The sequence below is a fragment of the Podarcis melisellensis genome, assembly GCF_964234715.1.
Source record: "Podarcis melisellensis genome assembly, chromosome: 3".
Lineage (NCBI taxonomy): Eukaryota > Metazoa > Chordata > Lepidosauria > Squamata > Lacertidae > Podarcis > Podarcis melisellensis.
In genome coordinates this window covers 89806883-89822421 of record NC_138530.1, presented here as the reverse complement: position 1 = coordinate 89822421, position 15539 = coordinate 89806883, and positions in this window count along the sequence as shown.

Genomic DNA, 15539 nt, shown 5'->3' with positions numbered 1-15539 from the left:
GATGCACTTGAGGAGCCTGTGCTGGTTAATGGGCAACCTGGACCACGGCCACCTCGAACTTCGACCCTGCAATGTATTCCATTCACAACTACAGATCTGATGAATTGGAAAACACCCCATCTTTCGCAGAAAAACCTCAGGCTATGATGGACTTGGTGACCTCAATAGTAATAGTCCTATTTGGACAGATTGTCGCCAGCTCCTGAATACTCTTTTCACCACTGAGGAAAGGAGAGACATAATTGAAAAGGCACAGATATATTTGCGTGAGCAGGCCAGAGTGGGAAATATTTATAATATTGACCATCATCTCCAGGACAACTTTCCCTTGGAAGATCCTAATTGGGATCCAAACAATGCAATTCACCTGGCCAGGCTTACTACCTACCGCCAGACACTTGTGCAAGGCATCTGCAGGGCATGCCAGAAGCCCACTAATATGTCTAAAGCAGGGGTGTCAAACTCAAATTCATCGGGGGCCGCATCAACAGTTTGGTCACCCTCAAAGGGCCGGTTGTATCTGTAGGACTATGTGTCCACTCTTTATTTGTATGGTGCATGTATGGGGACATATTTATACTACTGCTGGCATTATATCACTCCGTTTCTCCTCTCTTCTACAATGGGAATAACCATGGCCTACCTCCTAGGATTGTTGTGAGATCACATTAAGTGTGTGCAGTCGGGTACTGCTGCTGCAAGGCTGAAAACAAGAAACCAGCTCCCTAAAATACAAGCTGGCAATAGCCCATTATGTGGGTCAGAGGCGGCTCTGGTGCAAGTTCAGCTTTTCTGCGGAGCTCAGAGAGGCATTTGCCACCCTAACCCACCACGCTCCGTTGGCCCCAGTGTCTGTTGCGTGTGCCCCCGGGGGGGGGATGATTGCCACGAGGCTTCCGGCAGGTGCTTCACCCAGGAGGGAGAGGGCCCAGCCTGCCTCCATCTCTTACGGCCCTGCACCCCAGGGACCAGGCCGGGCTGTGCCAAGCCTGCAAAGGAAAAGCACAGGCTGCTTTAATATCCCCATGTGCTTGCTGACCCATAACACTGTTTCGTGTTCGGTGCGCACCCACAAAAAGACTTAAGTTGTCACCTTTTGAGCTCCTGTATGGGAGGCCGCCCTCCTTTGTTCAGGATATTCCAACTGACCCCAAACAAATAGGAGACCATGTGACACAGGGACAAGTGCAATCTCTCCCGTGTTTTTGTCTCTCTCCCGTGTTTGTTTGTTTTTTTATCTTAACAGGTGGGCCCTCAAGCACACGCCGTGCAGCATTGCCAAGCCGATTCATCAGCTCCAGGCTGGCATAGCATATGGGTGAAAGAGTGGAAACGTGATCCACTTGCACCTAAGTGGCGTGGACCTTACACCGTCCTGCTCTCTATTCTAACAGCGGTGAAGGTAGCTGAGGTGACCCCCTGGATTCATCACTCTCGTTTAAAGAAGTCTGAAGGCAGTTGGACATGCAAAGGTGACCCCTCTAATCCTTTAAAACTGACTCTCTCCAAAAACCCCTGTATCTAGCCCTACCAGGAGCGGGTTAGGTCACGGGCAACATTTGACGACCGGCCTGCTGCAGCCACAACCTGGAAGCTGGCTGACCTGCGCACGCCTGAAGCTTGAGGAGCGTCTAAACCAGCAATTGTGAACGGGAAGATTCTCTTATACAATTGATTGACTGCCCCCTTGTGGAACAATTATAAGTGATATTACTCATTGGGGATCCTCGGGATATATGTTTTGGTCTTGGTGGTTCCCCATTTCTGTCACTGGGGGAATTATATTGGGACTAATAATTATTTGCTATCACAATAAGGTAATCTTTTGTGGAAGGAATGCATATGCTAGACATCAACATGATTTTATTATTAATCCTGATCCCTTGGGAAGGGGAAGGGTCCATGAATCTGACCAAATTTGCTAAATATGGATTCCGCCATGACCACAATATGTGGGTAGGCTTAGCTGAGATGATAGCCAATGTTGCAAATAGGACTAATTGCCTTGTTTGCTCTCTTGGGCCAGATGATTCAGAGGGAGGTATGCCCTTATTACCAATACCATTAAGTGCCATTGGTATGGTAAGCGAAATGCCACACCAAACAGAAGTACAGAATTTCCCCGGTTGGAACTCAACTAAACCAATACGAGTTATACCTGTGCAAGGGGAAATCTGTGTACATAAATCATCAGATGCAGCTGATTCTACCATGATAGGCTCTTCTCATTGTCACTATACTTGGGATTATATTAAGAATAGTCAAACCTGGGCAAACGGTACTACGTATCGAACTCGGAATACCTTGCCCTGTGCACCTCCTTTTATTTATGCATGGAAAGTGGTGTGGAACATAACTGTGACAGAAAAAGGCAATCTAACATACTGCACTGTGAACTCTCTACCTCTTTTGATATTTTCGCCTTCTGTACTCCACGTACCAAAAACCTCAGACCCGATGGTTGTGGTGGATATGTGGAGAATGGGCATACAAGAAACTCCCTTCCAAATGGAGTGGGACTTGTTTCCTGGGATGGGTATTACCACCAATGTGGATTATGCCCACTAGTTCAGCTAAGCGAACACGAAGGAATGCTGATATTTCTCGTATAGCAGGAGGAAGTACCCAAAGTTGGAGCGGTACTGATGATTGGCCACCAGAGCGCATTATAGCCTATTATGATCCTGCCTCCTGGAATCCTGGTGAGCTCATACAAGGGGCACGGGATCCTATTTATAATCTAAACAGAATAATTCGATTGCAAGCAGTAGTGGAACTTGTAACCAATGCAACGGCCCAGAGTTTGAGACTTATTGCACAACAGTTGGATGAAAGTAGAGCCGCCATTATGCAGCTGAAAATGGGAATGGATTATGTACTTGCCAGGCAGGGAGGCCTATGTGGAGTCTTGAACTTGACAGGGAATGCCTGTTGCTTTAACATTTCTGATAATGGTGAGGCAATCCGTGTGTTGGCTACAAAGATGGAGAATATAGCACATGTCCAAGTATAAACATGGGAAGGATGGGATATGGGATGGCTCACCAATTGGTTACCTAATGTTGCGGGACTCAAAGGGATATTATTGTCTTGCTTGTTTTTCTTGACGGTAGTAATAATGGTTTTATGTATGGTGCCATGTATCATCTCATGTTTTAGAAGTACAATTAGCAAGATGATTTCGAATGAAACTCTACCTCATATCATGGCCCTATACAGAGCTTTACCTCAGGAATATGATGAAGATCAAGCTATCAAGGACGCTTGGTAAGCAAGGTCCTTGAGCTTGAAAGGGGGGAATGTGGCATCTGAATATAGACTGCATTTTTAATCAAGACTTATATTGGTTTATATCTTGATCAGGTTCCTAAATTAAATGGGCTTAGATTTTCAAAGGTTTCATGCCAGGCAGAAAAAAACCTTGGCAAGAGGTTTTCTCCTAAGACAAGAGGGCCCCATTGATGGGAAATTACATATGCTGCCCCAAGGCTGAAAAAACACAATTAAGAATGGGTAAATAGTAAAATAATACCAATGTGCCTCCCAGTAAAATGAGCCATATCTTCTTCCTAAGGTTGAAAGGCCAAGAGCAGTGAAAAAGACAACTGACTTGGCTGGAGAAGAAGCTTCTTTTTACTTTATTTTTAGGCTGGAAAGGGGGGTGAAAGGAGGGGTGTACACAGAAGAGGTTTCTTTTTAAAAGCTGTTTTTTACTGAGTTCCTTCCTTTTTACTTTGAGAAGCTTTATTCTTTTAAAAGGCTACCTATGATAATGTATGAAATATAATAGCTTAAATATATTGGCTTAAATGTAATTATGCAAAGGATTTAAGAAATGCTAGATTCATAGAGTCATATTGCAATAGGAGACCAGAGGGGCAAATGAGCCTAGCCCCCCTTGCCAGACAGGAGACGCCATCGAACACTTCTGATATATAGTTGTCAGGCATTTGTTTAGAAACCTTAAATGAAGGAAATCTTTCAATGTTGATGTGAACTCAAGATCCTTGACATCTGTTGAACATAAAAATGTAAGATTAAACATTTGTTTTAGAAGGCAATAGGGCAAGAGGTGAGCTGGTAATTAAGATTCCATGTAAGATATATTATTACTTATATGTCAAATATATAGCTCTTTGTCTCCCTTATAAGGATAGGAGGATATGGGTGTATCTTTTTGTGATTAGTTATAGCAATCAGCCAATAGGAAATCCAACCAGGCTGATTGAACAGAGGCAGCCCCAGGAGGAGCAAAGGGGGCTGGATTAAGGGAATATAAGTGCTGGCCATAATGGCAGGAGGCAGGCCAGAGCTTGGTAACCATATACCACTGAGCCTCTCATTTATTTGTCTGACAAATAAATTATTATTTTAATTTCTCTGTTGCTGCGTTGAATATTTCATTCCAGCTAAGCGTTAACCACAAGCAGGGTGCTACATTTCTGCATGGAGGAGCACTCAGCTGTGTAAAACTCCAACCTGCCGACTGAAAGGGACAAGTTCAGAGACAGGTTTACCCCCTGAGTGAGAGACCGTATCCTTACGTTTCATCTAGCATCAGCTGGGAATGCATTTTAAAGTTTAACATCTTTGCACCAAATCAGGACGGCAAAGCATGTGGTTATTAAAAGAGATTGCCTGGAGTTTGTTAAAAATGTAACAGCAGGGGGATGGAACAAGGCTCTCAGTTGTTTTGAATGTCTGGTGTCTGTGGGAGGGCATCACACTTCCCCAAAGCCAACTAGAACCAAAGGGCAAAATTATTCACTGGCTATGTACAATGGATTTAAAGCCAGATCAAACAACTGCATTGAAAGCAAACCATAAACCAAGGCTGAGTAAAGTCCTCATCTTCTTTTGAAATAAATTATGTTTAAAGAAAGACAAGGGGGGTGGAGTATTTCTGACGCAACAAAACTGACTAGGTTCAAGTAGCCTCCATAAGGCAAAGCAAAGTAGTGTTTACATTGAACCAGATGAGAATCCTGGGAACCTTAGTTTGCTAAGCATGCTGGGAATTGTGGCTTTGTGAGGGGTAAAATACAGCCCTCCTGTTGTAAGGATTGCTGAGATAATGTAAGCAAAGCACCTGTAAATATTCGATTTTTATTTTGTTCTTTATTTATTTGCAATAGTTATATACTGAAGTCTAAGAAAAAAATAGTAGGTTATATTAAGAAACCAGTTAAAGAGGCTGGAACTCGATATGAGGGAGTTTTAAAATGCAATCATATGTAATTACATTTATAAACATCGAGCGTGGGTGAGCGGAAAGTCATTAATATTGTAGAATAGGATTATAATTATTGATTGTTTAGATGTAATTTTGAATCTTGAAACCACTTTCATCAGTATCACTTCTTTGGACTTCTGAAGGGGCTTATGTCAATTTAATTTTAGATGGAAGAACTGATAATTATTGCATTGTATCATGTATTCTCAATAACCTCTGAAGGCCAAAATTGGAAGCCTTCCTGTTCCATAAACTCAAAAAGCAGTGCAATGTAAGGCGCTCTTTCTCAGCTCTTTCGCAAACACGAAATATTGACCTACTTACTGCATAAGATTTACAGTATATTCTTCTCAGAATTACAGAGCTAACCAAACCTCTGTGTGGGAGATGAGCAGGAGGAATAAAAAGAAATGCTTCACTCGTGGCTATCTTGTACTAAGCAGGGAGACAGTCTAGATGACTTTCTAGGTCCCTGACAACTCAATTATTCTTTGTGAATGGTATTGGTTGCCCATGGAGTCTGTTAAGGGCTGTTAATGACACACCCTTAGCAGTAGTAATTTCCCAGCATTAAAAAAAAATTTCCCAGCATTTTTGAACTCGAGTGAACATGGAAATCTTTTAGCACAACATATAACAAAAGGGCTTTTGTTAATTGAATGTGTGTGTGTGTGTGTGTGTGTGTGGAGTTGAATATACATTTTGAATTAACAAAAACACGCTCGTTTACATATTGTATTTTTAACAGACTGTTTTTGAGTAATCAAAACAATTTACAACACAGCAAAACGAAGAACCAAGTGACGAATGGCCATTGTAAATCTGTAGCGCATGGTTAGATATTTACATGTTGTATTAAGAGATTTCCATGTTCGCTCAAGCTCAAAAATGCTGAGAAATCACTACGGTCAAAGGTGCGTTTATGGGCCGCAACAATAAATGCTATTCTGAGTCTGATTCCATTGAATTGACACAGAACTAGTTATATAAATAAAAAAAACAACCATTGCCGCCACTTATTGAAGCCAACAGGAAGAAATAGATGGCGGACGACAAAAGGGTTTATTTTATTTTTATTTTTTGCAGCCTGATAACTATTTCATAAATATTTCTGGTAGTGTGAATCCTTTTGGAAGGATGTTGGTGCTTGTATGTTCTGCAGGCTGCATCAAGTTTCTCAGCACGAGAGGAGAGAACGTGTCCCTGCACAGCTGAAGTGGCTACTCAATTAGTTTTAGAGCTCAGCCAGCTGTGAAGAAAAATCGCATTGGGAAATATATGACAGTTTGAAATAAAGCAAATTAACTTTGCCATAAGGCTGAAGGACATGGAGGACTGTGGCCTCTTCACATTATCAAAGTACCTGAACTAATCAGGAGATAAAGCAAAGCGCAGCAGGCATTAGGAGATACATTAAGCAGCCATTTTGGAACCGGGCCCTGACAACAGCTGACATTTTCTGCCCAGTTACAATCGACCAGGGATCAATTTCCTTGGGAACACGGAATGACCTGTAACATCCTCTTTGCATCTTTAACTCTCTTATCTTCAGATGCACAGTTATTGGCGCAAGCTTTTAACTTTCCCCCCCTTCCTTTATCAGCTTTTAGAAAGTTCCTTCCTCATGAATTAATCACACTGATGGAATACTATCACTGCAATGGATCCCTGTTGCCCCACCGAAGCTACTCCTGCTGGCATGCTGATTGCAATAGCTTGTGTTCTTTGTGTTTATATTGATTTAAAAACAACACCATGGTGTATTTGGGCTATGAATACAGAGGCATACAGGTTTTAAATGTTCTGTTACGAATTTTCATCCACGAATCCTCCATCTTGAACAGCCTGGCTTTCAGGCTATTGCCCCTGACTACATTTCTGCCCCTCTTGTGACCCCTTTTTCAGACACTGAGGAGAGTGATCTTCTTTGGGAGAAATCCAAACCTGATATCCACTGGGATGGGCAGAGTTTAGAATAGGTGGCATGCTGGTGAAGACCTTCATCCTGGCTTAGCTGGAGATACGCTGATCAAAATTCTCTACCCCAGCTCAGCCAAAGGCTGGGGTTAGTCTTAGAAGAGAGGTGTGGTGGTGGAAGGATGAAAGGGAGACTTTCAAGTATTCCAAACTCCTTTTGACTCAGTTACGTGACCTACCAAGTCAGCACGAGCAAAAAGGGAGGGTGTAAGTCGAGATGAGTTTGGATTTGGATTTGATATCCTGCTTTATCACTACCCAAAGGAGTCTCAAAGTGGCGAACATTCTCCTTTCCTTTCCTCCCCCACAACAAACACTCTGTGAGGTGAGTGAGGCTGAGAGACTTCAGAGAAGTGTGACTAGCCCAAAGTCACCCAGCAAATCCATGTGGAGGAGCAGAGACGCGAACCCGGTTCCTCAGATTACAAGTCTACCGCTCTTAACCACTACACCACACTGGCTCTCTAGTCAGCACTATTTTAAAGGCTTGTATTCGCTCTTTGAGACTGAACCAGATCTGCTACCGGTAGCCCTACTCCTGAACCAGACCCTGCAACTGATTTAGTACTTTTGTATAAAATGGTGCACTGTGGGGAAAGAGTGGATAAGAGAGAACTTTTTCTCCCTCTCCCATAGTGAGCACTCACACGTTACGCTGTGGGTGCACTTTGAGGGATTGCGCGCAACGCTTCGGACCCCGGGGAACTTTCCAGTTTGTATGGGCTGGCCTGCCTCTCCGTGTTATTCTGTGGAGGCTCACGCCCAGCCTCAGGTTACACAGGTTACGCAGGTTATATGCTGGGAGGTGGGGCCAGTCATATAAATAGGGGGTGGAGCCAGCAGCAGCCAGGCAGTCAGCTCAGGAGCTTCACCCACCCACCCCTCCCTTTGTTTAATGTTTCTTGTTTACAAGTTAACATTTTTCTTCCTGTTTAGCGGGTGCTGCTGCAGTCTTTTGACTGGCTGCTGTTGAAGAGCAGGGAAGAAATTTTCCTGCATTGACAGGCTTTGTCTTTCCAGTAGCAATTTGTCACAACTTTAGTGGTTTAAGGCCTTGGGCTTTAGTCTTTTCTTCTTTTTCCCCAAATAAATTATTATTATTTTCTTTACATTCTCTTTTTTTCAACAATCCATACATCCATCAAAATATAAACCCTTTTGCTCTGCTGAGCTATGACTTCTCTCCATCCCTTCAGTTGCTATCCCTTATCACATTTTTTCGCGTATTTTATTCTCACATCTTATCTATTTTACATTGTAGGAGTTACTTCAGTCCTGCTAGTGTTTTTAAATTTTTACAGCTGTCTTTTAAATACTCAATAAATTTACTCCAATTGTCCTGGAATCTCTGGTCGTCCTGGTCCTGGATCCTTCCTGTCAATTTGGCTAATTCCGCGTAGTCTGTCATCTTCACCTGCCACTTTGCAATGGTAGGAACTTCTTGTGATTTCCAATTTTGGCCAGCAAAGTCCTTGCAGAAGCTGTGGCATACATGAATAGTCTCTGGTCCTTTATCTTAATTTCCTTTAGTCTTTTCTTCCCTAAAATGGGGGGGGGGTGAAGTGGTGACTCACCCCCCCCCCGCCTGTGGCGGCGATTCCAGGGTCATCTCTTAAAGGGGTTATAATATAGGTGTCACTGGCCATACACTGAAAGGTTGCCTGTGAACTACCTTGCATGCGGGGATATGAGGTGGGCTGCCTGTGTACACATATGTCTTGCAGAGCACCCCCATATCCCATTTACCCTTAGAAGCCCCAGTCCCCCCAGCTGGGGGGCTGGGAGGGATACACGCCCAATGCCTAAGCCAAGGTCTTCTACATTTGAAAGTTTAATAAAGTTGTGGCCAATTTTTAATCCATAACACGTGGTCATGTGTCATTATTACTTACTGGTGATCCCTTGGGGCCGAGGTGATTGCCTTCTGGTCATGCAATACAATACCTCTTTATCTTTGCCACAAAGTGTGAGGAACTTGTTGTTTTCATCACACTTTCCTCCGAAGGACCTCAAGGGAACACTGCTCTACGTACTGACCAGAGACAGATCTGTTTAGCTGTAGAAAATGAAGCTGTGTCAGGTGAGTTCAGATGAGTCACTGGAGCAGGACAGATGATCACCTCCTTTCCATTTTAGGCACATTGGGTTAATGCAATGTGTCAGAGCTGCTGTCTTTGAAGGATGCTGTCTCTGTGCAGAAATAGGTGCCCTTCAGACCTGTCCTTTCAAATATTTGCATGAAGCTTAGACTGGTACCCTATTTGGAAAGTTACATTGGTCCTCTGTAAGAAGCAGCTCAACTCCAAGGGTATTAGCATAATGTTAAAGCACTAATTATCAAATACAATGAACTACATTCCCATTACCGTATTTTTTGCTCTATAAGACTCACTTTTTCCCTCCTAAAAAGTAAGGGGAAATGTGTGTGCGTCTTATGGAGCGAATGCAGGCTGCACAGCTATCCCAGAAGCCAGAACAGCAAGAGGGATCGCTGCTTTCGCTGCACAGCGATCCCTCTTGCTCTTCTGGCTTCTGGGATTCAGAATATTTTTTTTCTTGTTTTCCTCCTCCAAAAATTAGGTGCGTCTTATGGTCCGGTGCGTCTTATAGAGCAAAAAATACGGTAATTTAAAACAAGACTTAATTCTCTACAAAGATCTTAAATTCAAACACACAATGGACAGAGGGCCAGAATCCAGCTAATAGGTAAGGATAGAGTAAGTTGGTTAGTAGAGTGTGGAACTCAGAGTTTAAGAGTGTGGTAGATTGGGAATATCTTTTCAGCTATGAATTTTGCTTACTGACCTGGGGCCAGCTGATTTATATCAGTCTTGCCCACCTTACAGACTTTTTTTGAAGGGCAAGACTGGAAAATTCCACATTTGAAATATAATATTCTGGGCTTCTTGGAGGAAGGACAAGTTATGAGTACAATAATTATAATTACAGTTTAAAAAATAGATGATGTGGTATGTCCACTATGAGTTTATAAAGTGGGGAGAGGATTGTAGAGAACCAGTGGGATGGGAACAACCCCTCACTTCTCCCTATGATTGTTATGGCCTATGACGTTTGACATTTAGACCATGGAAGCGTGGGAACTGTGGTCTGAAGGAACATGCGATATGCCGTAGTAAAGCAGGTCTCTGTCTGCTCAATGACTGAATGGGAACCCAATTTATGCTGCCTCACATTTAATGGATGACAGACAGAATGCATAAAGTCAGGACTGCCCATCAGTCAACACAAGGAACCGTACGGTTGCCATGGACAATTCATTGCAGGAGAAAAGGAGAACTTCTGCCTTTAATTTCCCTCATGGTTCATTGTGCAGGGTCCAGTTTGTAAAATTCGTTATCAAAATATGAACACCCTATAATCTAGTGGCAACTTGAATTACTCCCCTCCCCCTCAGTTTTCCCTAAGAGTTGCTACTGTATGCAGAGAGGTCTGACGAGGTAGCAAGGAAATGTGTTCTTCGTTGTCTTGTCAGAGGACATTATATTCTGGCTGTCAGCACCACGGAGAACTCCTACAAGGGCATATCAAAATTGTTACCTTGCAAATATTTGATGACAGCTCTGTTTGCAGAAAACCCTTTCCCTCTCCTCTGCCAGACAAATTTTAGAAATTCTGAGAAGAGCTTCCTAAGATTCACAGTGGTGTTGGTGGTGGGGGCAGACCTCCTCCTTAGTTCTGATACCATTCCTCCATTTATAGTTTTAAATCTTGTTCTATGCATCTTGCTGGCCGTGTTGGATTCACGCCCCCCAGTCCACAAATAGGCCTTCTGTGTACAGTACAGAATGACTGCATTCATGATATAGAACAGTTGACCAGCAGAGGCTTCAGCAAAAGATGAGTCAAGCACAGACTAGGTGATGATGTCTTATTGCACTGACTTGTCAGAGAATGTCTTTCAAGGTTCATTATCAGAGCAACAAAGAGAACAGGATATGTGTTTGAATAAGCAACCAAGTCTGTAGATAAAACCAAAATTTGCTCCCTGCTCTCAGACCCTGATAAAGAACATCCAGTCGTTTGAAGATGGATCCAGGGATATTCAGGGTCTGTCCCCCGCTCCACCCCAAAACACCACTGCCTTTTTGGAGTGTTAGAAGGGAGCCTACTAACTTAAAAAGTTCAACACAAAATTCAGTGTATGCAATGGAAGCTAACTCTCATATGTTGGGATTTTTATTTCTATTTCTGAACAATTGAGTTTCAGTAAGGAGATGACGGTCAAACTAGGTGTCACATTATTCACATATTTATGAATTGGCATGAAGTGGTGTTAATTGCAGACACAGCTCCCACTTCTCCTACCACCTGTGTCAGGAAGGCAATGGAAGATTTATTCTTCATGCAAATAGCAGGTGTCGGATGGACAAGTTCAGGACCAGAGCAGAGGGCAAAGAGCCTGACGGCCCACCACAGTCCCTATACCTGTCAGGATCTGGATATGGTCCTCCCACCTGCAATTTCACTCTAACTGTTAGGTTGTGGGTGAACATATCAGACGACACAGTGATTCTTCCAACAGCTCTTGTTTATTCACAGGCCAGAACAGAACTGAACTGAAGGGTTCAGCCAGCCTACTTATATAGAGCTCCACTAGAATGCAACAGTAACCATTTTCTGTAACTATCCAGTCACTGAACGTCACTTTCGATCCCTTATTTGCATATGTGGACCTGAACTATCTACAGTATCCCCCTGCTGGCCCAGGGTGAGAACTTCAGTACATAACACTAATAACAATGGCTGATAGTCAACTAAATTGGAGTACAGTGATACCTTGGTAATCCGTTCCAAAAGACCATTCCAAAACCAAAGCATTCCAAAACCAAGGTGTGCTTTCCTATAGAAAGTAATGCAAAATGGATTAATCCATTCCAGACTTTTAAAAAAACCCTAAAACAGCAATTGAACATGAATTTTACTATCTAACGAGACCATTGATCCATAAAATGAAAGCAATAAACAATGCACTGCCGTCACACAATCAATTAGTAGCTGAACTGGGTTCCACACAGTTACAAAAAACAAAACAAAAAAGAACTGCAAAAACAAAAACGCCAACTAAATAGCAAAAACAGACAGACCTCAGTGTAACACTCAAAACAGAAGTGTAGCACTCAAATTGTCAGCATAACACTCAAATCGGAAGCGTAATACTCAAAACGGAAGTGTGGCACTCAAAACAGAAACGTAACGCTCAAAACGGAGCACGTTCAGCTTCTGAAAAAAGTTCGCAAACCAGAACACTTCCGGGTTTGCAGTGTTTGGGTTCCAAGTTGTTTGAGTACCAAGGCATTTGAGAACCAAGGAACCACTGTAGTCCTATTGTAATGAATGTGCCTGACCAAGTTAGGGCCATTACTTTTAGTAGGTCTAGAATCATAGAATTGGAAGGGATGCAAGAGTCATCTAATCCAACCTCCTGCAAAGCAGGAATACTTGGCTGAACGCCACTCTATAAATTCAGTGGCTAATTGTGCAAACGAATGGTGTAGCATCCAATTTGCTCCTGATTTTAGGTACTAGTGTAAGTGGGTGTGGCATCTTAGGGTTGACATAATGAAATAATGATCAATATTACGAAGAAGAATCTTTATACTCTGATTTGGGGCAGAAAGAGGAGCAATGCGGATATATTATGCAATCCTGCAACCACTGGGTGTCAAACTGAGAGAACTGCCTGCTTCTCCACACTTGGCTGGTGTTTTGATACCCATCTCCAAAGCATTTTGAACTGTGTTTAAACTTCAGGAGGATTTCCAGCTCCCACAACCTCAGAAGTGTTTCAGTACAGTGGAACCTCAACTTATGTATGGCTCTACTTACATATGATTCCAGTTACGACCTTCAGTAGGTGCTTCGACTTATGAACTTTCCTCTAGATATGAACAGGGGCCTTGCTGGCAGCCTGGAGCTTGCCCAGCCAGCTGCAGAGCAGCACTGAGGTCTCTGCTGCCAGGGAGAGGGCCCCCATCCCACCCCTCAAGCTGTGGAAGACGTGCCGCATACAAGAGGCACAGCAGGGCGCACTGCAGCCCCAAAGCCCACTGAGGAACTAACCTGAGGAAGTCCAGAGAAGAACCTGGCCTGGCAAGAAAAAAAAGTGACCCTGGCCAAAGTGCATCAGCTCTTTACTGACCTTGGCCCCACCGCCAGCTTGAAGCCAGGTAAGCCCACCCACCCTCAGCGCACATAAGGAAAAAATTAAATGTTTTCATCTACAATACTGTCTTATTTATTTTATAGTACAGTACATTGGTTATTGCCTTCATTTTATGGGTCTATGGTCTTGTTAGTAAAATCCATGTTAAATTGCTGTTTTAGGGGGTGTTTTTCATTGTCTAGAATGGATCAATTCACTTTTCCATTGCAGTGGTACCTCAGGTTACATACGCTTCAGGTTATATACGCTTCAGTTTACAGACTCTGCTAACCCAGAAATATTACCTCGGGTTAAGAACTTTGCTTCAGGATGAGAACAGAAATCATGCAGCAGTGGTGCGGCAGCAGTGGGAGCCCCCATTAGCTAAAGTGGTGCTTCAGGTTAAGAACAGTTTCAGGTTAAGAACAGACCTCCAGAACAAATTAAGTTCTTAACCCGAGGTACCACTATACTTTCTATGGAAAAGTGCTCCTCTACTTATGTACGTTTCTAGTTATGACCGGATCTCTGGAACAGATTATGGTTATAAGTAGAGGTTCCACTGTGGTAGGTTGTGATAGATGTGGGAGGGGGAGGGAAGAGAGGAATGTTGATGTTGAGATACCAGGAGGAATAGATGTCCCATTGAGGGTATGCGATCCTTGGCCAAGCCTCAAGTAGTTGACTTGATTGTGGCCTGGGACTCCTACGTTAAACTTCCATGTTCACAAGACTAGCCCACATCTCTTAAGAAGAATATAGAACAGGAGTGTGCAGCACACAATAAGACACCGTTCTCTCAGACAATTAGCAGACCCTCTGTGAGAGTTAAGTGATGAAAGCTAATGAAGAAAGGAGGAAAAAGCAAAAATTATATAGATATACAACCTGGTACCACAGTCATGGTGACTCAGGGGGGCTGTTGGAATCTGATTTTTGTATGTTTATATCATCATTATTTTTTAAGAAAGGAGAAGTTTGAATAGACCTGCAGTGGGGAAAATTGAGGGTCTCTTTGTGTTATGAGAAAAGGAATTTGATATACCAGGCAGCAAAGAAAAATGCTGGGTCAAAAAAGTAACAAAACCTCCACTGAATGTTGCAGAATGTTAAGTGGACCTCAGAGTGATCTGAATTGTGTGCCTCTGATAATTTTGAGAAGTTGAACTTTTATTTATGCAGACATCATTGAATGCCATGAAGCCATACCACACATGCTTTCGTTTCTTTTCTTGCATGCTCCTGAATGCAGGAATTTTGTCTCCATTTTGAACTTTCACATTTGCACAAAACCAGAAAACTGCACATGCACATCTACAACTTCCTGCTTGTGTGGTCTAGCACTCTTCTTGTCTGGGGATTTATTTTTTTTAATGATGCATGCACAGCTATCTGCAGGCATGCATAGTCACTGCTGAGTTAGCATCATAGCTGTCAATGTTTCCCTTTTTAAAAGGGAAATTCCCTTATTCCGAATAGGATTCATCGCAAGAAAAGGGAAAAGTTGACAGCTATGGTTAGCGTAACAGAATCAACAAATTAGAAGGCAGAGACAAATACAAAATGGGACATCTACTGGTATAAACGAGAAAGACCCAAGTTCCTCCTCATTTATGAATGCAAATATGTGCAGGTGTGGACTACTTTGGTATAATTCAAAAGTGGGGGTGGGGGTGGGTCAACAGCTAAATAATGATCAAATGTGGACAATCCCTTAGTGTTACGTATAAACTAGGAATCCTGGTTTATAAAAAGCAGTGGCTGGTTTCTAAACAAGGCAACTTCAAACCCAAACATTATGAAGCTGGCTTGTTTAACTAACCATTGTTTTGTACATAATACTTAGCGGGACGTGGGGGGCACTGTGGTCTAAACCACTGAGCCTCTTGGGCTTGCTAGTCAGGTGGTTGACGGTTCGAATCCCTGTGACAGGGTGAACTCCTGTTGTTCGGTCCCAGCTCCTGCCAGCCTAGCAGTTTGAAAGCACAACAGTGCGACTAGATAAATAGGTACCCCTGTGGCAGGAAGGTAAACAGTGTTTCCGTGCACTCTGGCTTCCGTCACGGTGTCCCGCCGCACCAGAAGCTGTTTAGTCATGCTGGCCACATGACCTGGAAAGCTGTCTGTAGACAAACGCCGGTTCCCTCGGATTGAAAGTGAGATGAG